Raw genomic sequence first — 15,451 nt, 5'->3', positions numbered from 1 at the left:
CAAGTCCTGATATGTTTCAGATATGTCAAGCTCCAAGGCTTGATATGCTTATTCGGTTTTTCTTTCGGCTGACGGCGTCTATTAATGACCCACTAACGTCGGGCGATTTGCTCTCCAACGACCGGTTGCCTTCGTCAGTAGCTAGGCACGGTTTAGTGAGGCCAGCTTTAGCTTAATTGAAAGGGCATGAGATGAGCGCAGATGGGGGGAGTGGGAGGTCAACCTCTAAGAACCGCCCTTCACCATAAGTATAGGTTTCCAGAACAATTTCTGTGAGTCGCATACTTGGAGACTAGTGAGCTGAAAAGCTCTAAGAGAACTTAATGGCCGCTGGGCGCTACCTGTTAATCCCGTTCTCGAGGACGAAAGTCAAATGGGTCGGACGAAAAATCGGTCAAGCAAAAAATCGCATAAAAAGACCCACAGGACTAATATAATTACTTTAAAATTCGCTTGAGAGCAATTAATCAGAATTTACTGTTGGTCTTGAGAATAAGAGAAAAGACCACAACTTGAAAGACGAAAAAAAAACTTTTATTTTCCAAAAAGCAGGTGCCATAATCTTAAAAACGCCTTTAATCAGACTCACCTATTGATCATTAGCAAACACCAAAAATGATATATTTAGTGATAAAACCGTATTAAGTACAAGAAATACTAATAAAACTCAAAATTCAGTAAAACTATTCGAAAATGAAAAGCATACAAGTCAAAGAAAAAAATGTTAAAAAGTGAAATGATTAATTCGTTTAATTTAGGTACCCTTAGCAAGCGGTTAACGTTGTCATTAAGCAGACTAAGAGAAAAGAAATCAAATTACGCGAAACTCGTAAAACCTCAAACACGACGAGATTTCTTTAAAAGAAAGTCAAAGTCACAGAATTACCTTTAACCAAAACAATTAACTGACAAAAGAAATTAAATTAAATAATTTGTTATCAGCAACCTATGAGACCTGTCCCTAACGAGATGAAGCGATAAGACAACAAAGAGGAGAAATACTCTCAAAACTAAAAAAATGATTAACATAAACCGACAAATGTCGGAAGAATTGCTCTTGAACGACAGGCGAGGCAATTTAATTCAGGGGCTGTAGCCTTGACCAATTTTTATTTTTGGGTGCAGAAAACCTTTCAGCAGCCGGGATTCGAACCACTGACCTCCCGCTCCACAGCCACACGTACTAACCATTGTGCTACAAATCATCTACCTCTACTATTCTGCAACCGATTTTATTTCAGCAACACGCTTTACTTCAGAGTGAGAGCAATAGAGATCACTCATAAAGGCAGAACGAAAGCGTGAAAAAGTCACTTGACAAGTCAAAGAATGTTCTTAAAGAAAAGCGCAAAATTCTCAAGCGAAAAATTTGCATAAAAAGACACACACGTTTACAATAATTGCAATGAACTTCGTTCAAGAGCAATTAAAAATGTTGAGAACAAATAGTTTCAATGTCTTGAAAACCACTAGCAATAAACTAAATTACGTCATTAGGTTCAATTATGCCAGAATGGCAGCCAATGATTCTGTAATTGCTGCTACTAAAGGAACATTAACCGATTAATTTCGGAAGAATTGCTCTCGAACGACAGGCGGGCGGAAAAACATTTGACCCTAACGGGATTCGAACCATTGATCTCCCATTCCATAACGGGATAAAGAACGAAAGCGTGAAAAAGTTACTTGAGAAGTCAAAGAATGTTTAAGGGCTGTAGCCTAGATAAACTTTTCTGTATGGGTGCAAAAATATTTGCCCAAGCCGGGATTCGAACCACAGACCTCCTCCTCCCTCACAAGAAGCACTGCCCACTCGGCTATCAAGCAATTCTTGTTGCTATGCTGTGATCAATTTTATTTTAGCAACAAGCTTTACTTCAGAGTGAGAGCAATAGAGATTCATTAAAAATGAAGAACGAAAGTGTGAAAAGTCACTAGAGAAGTCAAAGAACGTTCTAGAAAAGTGCAAAATGTTCAAACGAAAAATTCGCAAATAAAGACCAACACGTTTAGAATAATCTGTATGAACTTCGTTCAAGAGCAATTAATACGACAAAAGGTACTAAAAAGGGACAAACATCGAATTTTCAAAAACATTTTATGACAACAAAAGTCAGAGATAAAAACATAACCGACTAACGTCGGGCAAACTGCTCTCAAAAGAGCGGCGAGCGGTTGGCTTTGTCAGTAGCTAGTCAAGGTTTAGTGAGGCTAGCTTTGGCTCAATTGAAAGGGCGTGAGGAGAGGGTAATAGATGATATCACGCCAAATAACAGCAGCTGAAGTGCCGCAACACCAAAAGGGTAAATGAATGAAGGGAGAGAGAGAAATATAGATAGAGAGAGAGAGAGAGAGATAGAGATTGTGTGCGAGAGATAAAACACGGCTGAGAAAGAGAAGGAAACAAACCACAATCAACAGAGAGAGAGAGAGAGAGAGAGAGAGCTATGAAAATTTTTTATGATGAGATTCGACTCTGCAACTTCTAGCCTTGTTAGTAATTAAATAATAAAGAAAAAATGTAAGAACAAAATTCAAAAGAGGTTTCCAATTTTTGCAGTGAAAAACATGGTCAAAACCTTGTTTTGTCTCTGGAGTTCTGTCATTTAACCCATCAGCAAGAAATAAGTTTTGTTGGCCAATAATGATAATTAAACTCAAAAGAGGAAAAATATTCAAAACAATTTTTAAAATGGCAAAATTCATAATATTAATATCTTCAGAACCATTCCGTTGTCTCAAGAGACTATCCAGCATCCTATTTCAAGCCTCAAATAGTTTCACTGGCTCAAAAATATCTACTGGAACATAATTTTTCGAAAAATTAAAAAAAAAATTAACCAAAATTGCTAAAACTCGGGTCAATAAAATATTGATAACCCTTGCATTAAGCCTCAAAACTATGCAGCAGCTTATTATCAATGCTCCGAGGAGGCCTTGAGCCCTTGGTGCCAATAAAAAATTATCTAAAAAAAACAAAAATATTCAAAAAACTTGAAAATAGCAAGTATTTTAAAAAGATTGCTTAAATTCGAGAAAATAAAATCTTGAAAAACATACTATTACATCTATAAACGGCGCGGTAACCCATTATCAAACCCTAGAGAAGGTTACTTGCCTCTTGAGGCTGGAGCAACCTTAAAAAAAACAATTTCAAAAAAACTCAAAAATTGCAATTTTGTTTTTTAAAATTGCTTATATTAGTTTTTTTTTATGAAACTGCTAAAAATTGTCAGATTAAAAACATGAAAAAAATTCCATGACCAACAAAATATTTTCAGAAACTCATTATCAAAGGCTTAAGGAGGTTTTCTGGCCCCTGGTGCAGAAAAAAACTGCTGAATAATGACATTGTCAAAAAAATGGAAAAAATGCGAAAATTCGTGATGCCACATCTAGAAACTTTACAGTAAACTATAATCAAACCGTATAGGAGGTTCCGTGGCTCTTGAAGCTGGAGAAGACGAAAAAATAACAAACAATTCCAAAACTCAAAAATTGCAAAAAATTGCTTAATATCGTGATATTAAAACTTTGGAAATTATTCAATTACATCTAGAAACAATGCATCAAACTATAATCAAAACCCTAGAGGACGTGCCCTTGTTTTTGAGGATTGAGAAACCTAAAAAATGACAATTTTTATAATTGTGAAAATTATTATAAATTTGTGTGTTTTTGTTTGGATTACCAAACATATAGTTCTTAAGAAGGTAATAAAAAGTACTTATCTCTTGCAAAAGATCTTTATCAATTTAAACAAGCCTAAATTTTAGATTGGTTCAACGCAAAATTTAAAAAATGACGAAAAAAGACAAAAAGTTGCAACAATTTGGGCTCAAACACTTCTAAAAATGACCTTCTAACATTAAACTACGGCCTTCCCGGTAGCTTCATCACACTAAGCACTTGAGGGACTACTAAACGCGACCAAGGGCCTCCAATAAAACTTAATGCCCGCCGGGTACTACCTGTTTATACCGTTTTCAAGGACGAAAAGTCAAAAGCGTCAGACGAAAAATCGTTCAAGCGAAAAATCAGTAAAGTGACCAACAGGACTAAGATAATTGCTACAAATTTCGTTTGAGAGCAATTAAGAAGCATTAGCTGCCCGTCCATGGGTTCATTTAATTTTGAATAACGCCATTAGAAAAGATATATCATATCACGAGCAGAAACACTGAAAATAACAGTCAAATTGCCGCACATGAAAATATTAGCATTCAAAAAACTTTAAAGCTGTTCAAATAACAACTTCTCACTCCACTTTAAAGCTACTTTGAAAAAAAAAAACAGTCTTCAAACCTACTCACTTTTCCGGTCCCTTTTCTTCTCCAGAGAGATTAAAATCACCACTCCAATGTGAATTCTCACGGACGTGAAAATGCCGCAAAAAGTGTGAACCTATCTTTAAAAAAGACAGCACGCCAATACAATCCCAAAATTTTGGATTGTAAAACGTAGCAATCAAGTCCTGACATACAATTCAAAGAATTGTTATTCAACAAACAAACAATTAGACCTACATTGGACTATGTATGGACTGTTAAAACCATCTAGGACCGAATCGGGACAAAACACGATATAAAATAATGAAGAAAGCAGAAAACAAAGTCAAATTAACGCATGTGAACACGACCGCGACAAAGCAACTCTTGCGCAAACATTATTTCCTCATTCAACTTTAAAAGTAGAGTAAAAACATTTCACGAAGAAAAACCACTCGCTTTTTCGTTTCAATTCTTGTTTCCGCTTGACCGAAATCATCACAACAATTTGACTTCAAAAAAATCATGAAAATGAGTGAACAGATCTTGAATAACAATAGCTGAAAGAACTCCGCAAAAAACTCGAAGCAGAAAACTGACCAATATAACCAAAATAATGGACCTCCTAATTAATATTAAACATCTTTTAAAAATTAAGGGCAAAATTAAAAATGAAAAGGTAACTGACAACGAGAACTGAAAGCATCAGTAATAAATTTCTGTACAAGATGCGACTCCAACACAAATTTGTGCAAAAGTCTGTGCACTACGGTTGGATTACAGTTAATAAAAGAAACAACCAAAATTAGTTCATCTAGAACCAGCCAAGAAAAGGAAAAGAAATAAAGGACAAATATTATTTGCTACAAATTCTCGATAAAAAGCACCCAAAAAATGTTAATTCCCAATAATAAAAATTAGAGGACAACTTGTTTTTCAGGAGCAATTACTCACCCAACAACAATTTGCGATTCCTCAATTAAAACAAACCGACTAACGTCGGGAAAAAAAGCTCGAATGACAAGCGGAGCGTAAATTTTTCTTCGAGTACAAAAACATCAGACGAAGGTACGGTTCGAACCCCGACCTCCTGAGTCTGATTTCTTCACCTCGACAGAGGACTTAACCATTCGACTATCAGGGCCTTGCCAACGTATCTCTAACAATCTGTTTTGTTTGAACAACAAACTTCATTTCGATGAGAGAGCAATTGAAATTACTCACAAATCAAGAAGTGCGCGAAAAAGTCCCTTGAGAAGTCAAAATATTACTCCCGAAGAAAGCAGAAAATGTGAAGCAAAAAATCAGTATAAAAATACACACACGTTTACAGAAAATGCATCTCCTTCGAAAACCAATAAAACTAATCAATTACCTGTTATTCAATATCTGTAACAAAAACAGAAATCTAATATCAATTAAGTTACTCAATTAAATTACTCAATTATCTGTAACAATTATCAACAGAAAATAAATATCAATTGAATCAAAAGACGGCTTAAACAACTAGAAGAAAACATAGCTGGAAGATTGCTAGAAAATAGCCGCAATAGCTTTGTAGATCTGCAATCTCAAAAAGATAGTGAAAGAAAGACGAAAAAATAAATTTTCCTTAAACTCTGAGATGTTATATTTTAATAATGATTCTAAATGACTGATTTCTGCTTCTATTAGCTGCTCTTAAATAATTACGGTGACATACTCATTTGTAATTATCACTCTGAAATCAATTTCAGAGTGAGGAAATCCATATTGAGAGTAAGGTAAGTCACGTGTGACCAAAAATTTAACAATGCGAATGAACAAAAAAACATGCTCCACGTAGAGTAAAAATGACGTCACGCACACATTTCAGTTGAAATTGCATGAACGAATGAACAAAAAGTAGATTTGAGCTGGTTGTGACGTCACATGGTCGTAACAAAAATCTTGACGAAATAAAAAAAACCAAGAGAAAGCCAATAATAGCCCAAACTATAGCTGTGCGGCTTTTAATAATTAGAAACAAAGCCGGCAGATTGCCGGAATAGCTGTGAAATAGACTTGCGTGCCGTAAAATACAGATGGAAAAAGATACAGAAGTGAGTTGATAATAGTTATCGCCGCCGCCTATAAAACCTACAAGTTTATTTCAAAGGAGGTTGTTTTTGGGTGCAAAAAAAGTTTCCCTGGCGCGTCTCGAACCGGCGATCTCCGGATTAACAGCCAGTCGCCTTAACCACTCGGCTGTCGGACCATACAATCTGTTGTCTTACAATCAACTTTGTTTTAGGAACAGATTCTGTTTCTGAATAACCGCAATTTAGGTCACGCAGAAAGCGTGAAATCAAGCGCGAAAAAGCCATTTAAGCATTGACGAGACAGAATGTTCTAGAACAAATGTAAAACGAAAATAAAGCGTCAGACGACGAAACAAAAAAAACCAAGAGCACCGCAATATAGCTACGCTCAGCTTACAGCTTCGCAGCTATAAACACACAACTCCTCAATTGCTAAACCTCTAAACATAAACCGACAAATGTTGGAAGAATTTCTCTTGAACGAAAGGCGAGGCAATTTAATTCAGGGGCTGTAGCCTAGATTAATTTTTCTTTATGGGTGCAAAAACCTTTCCCCCGCCGGGATTCGAACCACTGACCTCCCGATCCACAGCCACACGCACAAACCACTGCGCTACAGATCACTTGACTCTGCTATTATATATCAATTGAATCAAAAGACGGCTTAAACAACTAGAAGAAAACATAGCTGGAAGATTGCTAGAAAATAGCCGCAATAGCTTTGTAGATCTGCAATCTCAAAAAGATAGTGAAAGAAAGACGAAAAAATAAATTTTCCTTAAACTCTGAGATGTTATATTTTAATAATGATTCTAAATGACTGATTTCTGCTTCTATTAGCTGCTCTTAAATAATTACGGTGACATACTCATTTGTAATTATCACTCTGAAATCAATTTCAGAGTGAGGAAATCCATATTGAGAGTAAGGTAAGTCACGTGTGACCAAAAATTTAACAATGCGAATGAACAAAAAAACATGCTCCACGTAGAGTAAAAATGACGTCACGCACACATTTCAGTTGAAATTGCATGAACGAATGAACAAAAAGTAGATTTGAGCTGGTTGTGACGTCACATGGTCGTAACAAAAATCTTGACGAAATAAAAAAAACCAAGAGAAAGCCAATAATAGCCCAAACTATAGCTGTGCGGCTTTTAATAATTAGAAACAAAGCCGGCAGATTGCCGGAATAGCTGTGAAATAGACTTGCGTGCCGTAAAATACAGATGGAAAAAGATACAGAAGTGAGTTGATAATAGTTATCGCCGCCGCCTATAAAACCTACAAGTTTATTTCAAAGGAGGTTGTTTTTGGGTGCAAAAAAAGTTTCCCTGGCGCGTCTCGAACCGGCGATCTCCGGATTAACAGCCAGTCGCCTTAACCACTCGGCTGTCGGACCATACAATCTGTTGTCTTACAATCAACTTTGTTTTAGGAACAGATTCTGTTTCTGAATAACCGCAATTTAGGTCACGCAGAAAGCGTGAAATCAAGCGCGAAAAAGCCATTTAAGCATTGACGAGACAGAATGTTCTAGAACAAATGTAAAACGAAAATAAAGCGTCAGACGACGAAACAAAAAAAACCAAGAGCACCGCAATATAGCTACGCTCAGCTTACAGCTTCGCAGCTATAAACACACAACTCCTCAATTGCTAAACCTCTAAACATAAACCGACAAATGTTGGAAGAATTTCTCTTGAACGAAAGGCGAGGCAATTTAATTCAGGGGCTGTAGCCTAGATTAATTTTTCTTTATGGGTGCAAAAACCTTTCCCCCGCCGGGATTCGAACCACTGACCTCCCGATCCACAGCCACACGCACAAACCACTGCGCTACAGATCACTTGACTCTGCTATTATATATCAATTGAATCAAAAGACGGCTTAAACAACTAGAAGAAAACATAGCTGGAAGATTGCTAGAAAATAGCCGCAATAGCTTTGTAGATCTGCAATCTCAAAAAGATAGTGAAAGAAAGACGAAAAAATAAATTTTCCTTAAACTCTGAGATGTTATATTTTAATAATGATTCTAAATGACTGATTTCTGCTTCTATTAGCTGCTCTTAAATAATTACGGTGACATACTCATTTGTAATTATCTCTCTGAAATCAATTTCAGAGTGAGGAAATCCATATTGAGAGTAAGGTAAGTCACGTGTGACCAAAAATTTAACAATGCGAATGAACAAAAAAACATGCTCCACGTAGAGTAAAAATGACGTCACGCACACATTTCAGTTGAAATTGCATGAACGAATGAACAAAAAGCAGATCTGAGCTGGTTGTGACGTCACATGGTCGTAACAAAAATCTTGACGAAATAAAAAAAAACCAATAGAAAGCCAATAATAGCCCAAACTATCGCTGTGCGGCTATTAATAATTAGAAACACACAACTCCTCAATTGCTAAACTTCTAAACATAAACCGACAAATGTTGGAAGAATTTCTCTTGAACGAAAGGCGAGGCAATTTAATTCAGGGGCTGTAGCCTAGATTAATTTTTCTTTATGGGTGCAAAAACCTTTCCCCCGCCGGGATTCGAACCACTGACCTCCCGATCCACAGCCACACGCACAAACCACTGCGCTACAGATCACTTGACTCTGCTAGTCTGCAACCGATTTTGTATTGGCTTTACTTCGGAGCACTAGAGATCACTCAAAAATGAAGAACGAAAGCGTGAAAAAGCCACTTGAGAAGTCAAAGAATGTTCTAGAAGAAAAGCACAAAATTGTCAAGCAAAAAAATTGCATAAAAAAAGACACACGTTTACAATAATTGCTATGAACTTCGTTCAAGAGCAATTAAAAAGCATCCAACATGTCAAATGGTAATAATAGCTCAAAAACTGGATCTATTCTGTTTCGGCCCCCCAGTGTTTTTTACGCCCCCAGTTACAAATTATATGTTGTTATATAGCACGTGACTAAGTAAAAAAAATGGCACGTGCGCCTGGGAGCGTAAAAAGTATAAACCCACTAAGCTGGGGGTCCCAAAAACGAATCTAAAAGTGTAGTTTGTCTCTCTAAAAAAGAAGAGACAAATTGACCGATTTTTTTGTTTCTTTTTCAGTTTCAAAAAGTGTTCTAGTTTACCGTGCATTTACATTTAGATTCCAAAACTATACTTAATTCAGCTTCTAAACTGGAAGCTATTAACCTTAATACCAATGGCAGCTAGCAAACACTGAGGAAATTTGATAACCTAATGCATCATGACTTAATGACCGGGCTTTATCGGTTTATCCCGTCTCTTTTGATTTTGCTCTTTTGCCATTGACCGCACTTATGTAAAACAAAAAAACGTGATCAAAAGGTAGAGCGAATTAAAAAAAATAGAGAGCGCCTAAACAACAGTAGTTGAAAGGCTGACGGCGGCTTTTTAAAACTTGGTATTTTATTAAAACCTGCTTAAAATACCGCTAATATTCGCCTGCTTAGAGAAGTTTCTACAATTACTTTTTTCTCTCTCAAAAATGTAATATGCATCGAAAACCACTCATTCCTTCTGCTCTTCAGTAATGTGACAAACAGTTTAGTTTCAAACGTTTTGTTTCCTGTTTTCAAAGAACTGTTTTTAATAAGCGCTCCAACAACACTGCTATTACAGATGCAAAAACCAAGAAAAGGCCAGAAGTAGTCTGTCCAATTAATTACCTGTGCAATCAACTGGCAGCTACTAAAGCGAACAAAAACATGGTCGGCAGATTGCCGGAAAATAGCCGCCCTTGACACGCTTGATGCTCATCGGGGTTGAAACAGAAAACAGGCTGAAATTTTTTCGCTTTTTTTAGTATCAAAAAGTTTTCTAATTTGGCGTACTTAATTCAGCTTCTTAACTGAAAGCTAATAAGCGCAATACTGATGTCAGCTGGCAAACACTCTAAAAAATTTTGATATTCTAATTCTCAATGAACTAATGATCGGCTTATCCCATTTCTTTTAATTTTGCTCTTGGTTTTGACAGTATTCACAAAATTGCGTAATCCAATACGTCTAATAATTTAAAATCCATTCAGTTACAAAACTAAATGAGGAAAGTAAGAAGTGAAGCGTGAAAATGGTGACTTACCTGAAACGAAAAACTTGACCAAAAGGTAAAGCGAAATTAAAGAGGAGAGCGCCTAACTAATAGCCTAAATAACCGATTCAATTTTTTCTGCATTTAATAACGTGCCGGCCAGATTGCCGGAAAACAGCCGCCGTTGATTCCCATAACCAAGATTGAGGGAAGAGAAAAATGATTTTTGTATACAAAAAATTTTAAAGTGCAAACTATTTTGATGACATTTTGGAGCTGAACAGACTCCCGTTTCGTAGTGAGACCACACAGAGTCTAGTAACAATACCAATAAGCATAAGAGATGGTAACTAAGAACAAAGTTCGAGTAACGGGTATCTAAAATTGGGCTTTATTGGTTTATCCCGTTTCTATTTCTGATTTCGTTCTTGATGCTGAATCTTCATTTTGAATTGCTTTGCTGCGCAACTGATGTCTAAAAACTTTTAGCAGAAAGAGAGGAGAGTGAAACAAGCCTAGAGAAATCAAAAAGATTTCACGCAAAATGTTGAACAAGCTGTCAACTAAGGTAAAGCGAAAAAACTATATTCGACGAAGTAAAAAAGATAGCAGGACAAGTCCTGATCTACAATTCAAATAAAATTTAATTGAATAAAATGAATAAAAAATAGACCTAGAAGGGACCTTAGAAGAGACCTAGTGAATTGGGAAAACCATTTCTAAAACAAATCAGAAAAAATTTAAAAAAAAACAGAAAAATCGATGTCCAAAAAGCCTCATGTGAAAAAAACCAACAGCAAGAAAATTTGATTCAAACAAAAAACTATGTCCAGAATGAACCATGATATGATTGGGAAAACAATTTAGAAACCAATTCGATCCAAACAATTGAAAAAACTATAAAAACCAAAGTGAAACTGTCACAAGTGAACAAAAACCCACATGAGATAAAGCGAATCTTTGTTCAAACACTGCTTTCTCACCATACTTTAAAATAAGAGTTAGAATATTTCGCGCCACAAAACCACTCGCTTTTTGCTACCCTACCTGTTGCGGCGTGACCAAAATTACTACTCCAATTTGACTTCAAAAATCATGAAAATGTGTGAACAGATCTTGAAATAGCCGGAAGAATTCCGGAAACGACTCGAAGAGTCGTCTTCTTCAAAGAAATACCTTTTAAAAAAACACAAATTTGTGCAAAAGTCTGTGCAATACGGTTGGATTTCAGTTAATAAAAGAAACAACCAAAATTAGTTCATCTAGAACCAGCCAAGAAAAGGAAAAGAAATAAAGGACAAATATTATTTGCTACAAATTCTCGATAAAAAGCACCTAAAAATGTTAATTCCCAACAATAAAAATTAGAGGACAACTTGTTTTTCAGGAGCAATTACTCACCCAACAACAATTTGCGATTCCTCAATTAAAACAAACCGACTAACGTCGGGAAAAAAAGCTCGAATGACAAGCGGAGCGTAAATTTTTCTTCGAGTACAAAAACATCAGACGAAGGTACGGTTCGAACCCCGATCTCCTGAGTCTGATTTCTTCACCTCGACAGAGGACTTAACCATTCGACTATCAGGGCCTTGCCAACGTATCTCTAACAATCTGTTTTGTTTGAACAACAAACTTTATTTCAATGAGAGAGCAATTGAAATTACTCACAAATCAAGAAGTGCGCGAAAAAGTCCCTTGAGAAGTCAAAATATTACTCCCGAAGAAAGCAGAAAATGTGAAGCAAAAAATCAGTATAAAAATACACACACGTTTACAGAAAATGCTTCTCATTCGAAAACCAATAAAACTACTCAATTACCTGTTATTCAATATCTGTAACAAAAACAGAAAACTAATATCAATTAAGTTACTCAATTAAATTACTCAATTATCTGTAACAATTATCAACAGAAAATTAATATCAATTGAATCACAAGACGGCTTAAGCAACTAGAAGAAAACATAGCTGGAAGATTGCTAGAAAATAGCCGCAATAGCTTTGTAGATCTGCAATCTCAAAAAGATAGTGAAAGAAAGACGAAAAAAAAAAATTCCTTAAACTCTGAGATGTTATATTTAGATAATGTTTCTAAATGACTGATTTCTGCTTCTATTAGCTGCTCTTAAATAATTACAGTGACATACTCATTTGTAATTATCTCTCTGAAATCAATTTCAGAGTGAGGAAGTCCATATTGAGAGTAAGGTAAGTAACGTGTGACCAAAAATTTAATTATGCGAATGAACAAAAAAACATGCTCCACGTAGAGTAAAAATGACGTCACGCACACATTTCAGTTGAAATTGCATGAACGAATGAACAAAAAGCAGATTTGAGCTGGTTGTGACGTCACATGGTCGAAACAAAAATCTTGACGAAATAAAAAAACCAAGAGAAAGCTAATAATAGCCCAAGCTATCGCTGTGCGGCTATTAGTAATTAGAAACACACAACTCCTCAATTGCTAAACTTCTAAACATAAACCGACAAATGTTGGAAGAATTTCTCTTGAACGAAAGGCGAGGCAATTTAATTCAGGGGCTGTAGCCTAGATTAATTTTTCTTTATGGGTGCAAAAACCTTTCCCCCGCCGGGATTCGAACCACTGACCTCCCGATCCACAGCCACATGCACAAACCACTGCGCTACAGATCACTTGACTCTACTATTCTGCAACCAATTTTATATTGGCTTTACTTCGGAGCAATAGAGATCACTCTAAAATGAAGAACGAAAGCGTGAAAAAGCCACTTGAGTAGTCAAAGAATGTTCTAGAAGAAAAGCGCAAAATTGTCAAGCAAAAAAATTGCATAAAAAAAGACACACACGTTTACAATAATTGCTATGAACTTCGTTCAAGAGCAATTAAAAAGCATCCAACATGTCAAATGGTAATAATAGCTCAAAAACGGGATCTATTCTGTTTCGGCCCCCCAGTGTTTTTTACGCCCCCAGTTACAAATTATATGTTGTTATATAGCACGTGACTATGTAAAAAAATGGCACGTGCACCTGGGAGCGTAAAAAGTATAAACCCACTAAGCTGGGGGTCCCAAAAACGAATCTAAAAGTGTAGTTTGTCTCTCTAAAAAAGAAGAGACAAATTGACCGATTTTTTGTTTCTTTTTCAGTTTCAAAAAGTGTTCTAGTTTACCGTGCATTTACATTTAGATTCCAAAACTATACTTAATTCAGCTTCTAAACTGGAAGCTATTAACCTTAATACCAATGGCAGCTAGCAAACACTAAGGAAATTTGATAACCTAATGCATCATGAATTAAGGACCGGGCTTTATCGGTTTATCCCGTCTCTTTTGATTTTGCTCTTTTGCCATTGACCGCACTTATGTAAAACAAAAAAACGTGATCAAAAGGTAGAGCGAATTAAAAAAAAATAGAGAGCGCCTAAACAACAGTAGTTGAAAGGCTGACGGCGGCTTTTTAAAACTTGGTATTTTATTGAAACCTTCAAAAAGTGTTCTAATCTGGCGTACTTAATTCAGCTTTTTAACTGAAAGCTAATAAGCGCAATGCTGATGTCAGCTGGCAAACACTCAAAAAATTTTGATATTCTAATTCTCAATGAACTAATGATCGGTTTATCCCATTTTCTTAAATTTTGCTCTTGGTTTTGACAGTATTCACAAAATTGCGTAATCCAATACGTAAAATAATTTAAAATCCATTCAGTTACAAAACTAAATGAGGAAAGTAAGAAGTCAAGCGTGAAAATGGTTACTTACCTGAAACGAAAAACTTGACCAAAAGGTAAAGCGAAATTAAAGAGGAGAGCGCCTAACTAATAGCTTAACTAACCAATTCAATTTTTTCTGCATTTAATAACGTGCCGGTCAGATTGCCGGAAAACAGCCGCCGTTGATTCCCATAACCAAGATTGAGAGAAGAAAAAAAAGATTTTTGTATACAAAAAATTTTAAAGTGCAAACTATTTTGATGACATTTTGGAGCTGAACAGACTCCCGTTTCGTAGTGAGACCACACAGAGGCTAGTAACAATACCAATAAGCATAAGAGATGGTAACTAAGAACAAAGTTCGAGTAACGGGTATCTAAAATTGGGCTTTATTGGTTTATCCCGTTTCTATTTCTGATTTCGTTCTTGATGCTGAACCTTCATTTTGAATTGCTTTGCTGCGCAACTGATGTCTAAAAACTTTTAGCAGAAAGAGAGGAGAGTGAAACAAGCCTAGAGAAATCAAAAAGATTTCACGCAAAATGTTGAACAAGCTGTCAACTAAGGTAAAGCGAAAAAATTATATTCGACGAAGTAAAAAAACATAGCAGGACAAGTCCTGATCTACAATTCAAATAAATTTTAATTGAATAGGATGAACAAAAACAGACCTAGAAGGGACCTTAGAAGAGACCTAGTGAATTGGGAAAACCATTTCTAAAACAAATCAGAAAATTTTTTTAAAAAAAAACAGAAAAATCGATGTCCAAAAAGCCTCATGTGAAAAAACCAACAGCGAGAAAATTTGATTCAAACAAAAAAATATGTCCAGAATGAACCATGATATGATTCGGAAAACCATTTAGAAACAAATTCGATCCAAACAATTGAAAAAACTGTAAAAACCAAAGTGAAATTGCCACAAGTGAACAAAAACCCACATGAGATAAAGCGAATCTTTGTTCAAACACTGCTTTCTCACTCTACTTTAAAATAAGAGTTAGACAATTTCGCGCCACAAAACCACTCGCTTTTTGCTACCCTACATGTTGCGGCGTGATCAAAATTACTACTCCAATTTGACTTCAAAAGTCATGAAAATGTGTGAACAGATCTTGAAATAGCCGGAAGAATTCCGGAAACGACTCGAAGAGTCGTCTTCTTCAAAGAAATACCTTTTAAAAAAACACAAATTTGTGCAAAAGTCTGTGCAATACGGTTGGATTTCAATTAATAAAAGAAACAACCAAAATTAGTTCATCTAGAACCAGCCAAGAAAATATTATTTGCTACAAATTCTCGATAAAAAGCACCCAAAAAATGTTAATTCCCAACAATAAAAATTAGAGGACAACTTGTTTTCCAGGAGCAATTACTCGCCCAACAACAATTTG

The 15,451-nt window shown here is 35.8% G+C and overlaps 1 protein-coding gene across 1 annotated transcript in view; it reads right to left on the bottom strand.

Annotated features, from left to right (window-relative positions):
* LOC142340290 (BOS complex subunit NOMO1-like) overlaps positions 1–15,451 on the bottom strand; it is a 90,980-nt gene that overhangs the window by 1,169 nt on the left and 74,360 nt on the right. The gene's annotated exons all lie outside the window — the stretch shown is intronic.

Source organism: Convolutriloba macropyga, chromosome 5 (assembly GCF_964194025.1).
Source record: "Convolutriloba macropyga chromosome 5, txConMacr16.3, whole genome shotgun sequence".
Classification (NCBI taxonomy): domain Eukaryota; kingdom Metazoa; phylum Xenacoelomorpha; order Acoela; family Convolutidae; genus Convolutriloba; species Convolutriloba macropyga.
This window is presented reverse-complemented; position numbering and strand designations above follow the sequence as displayed.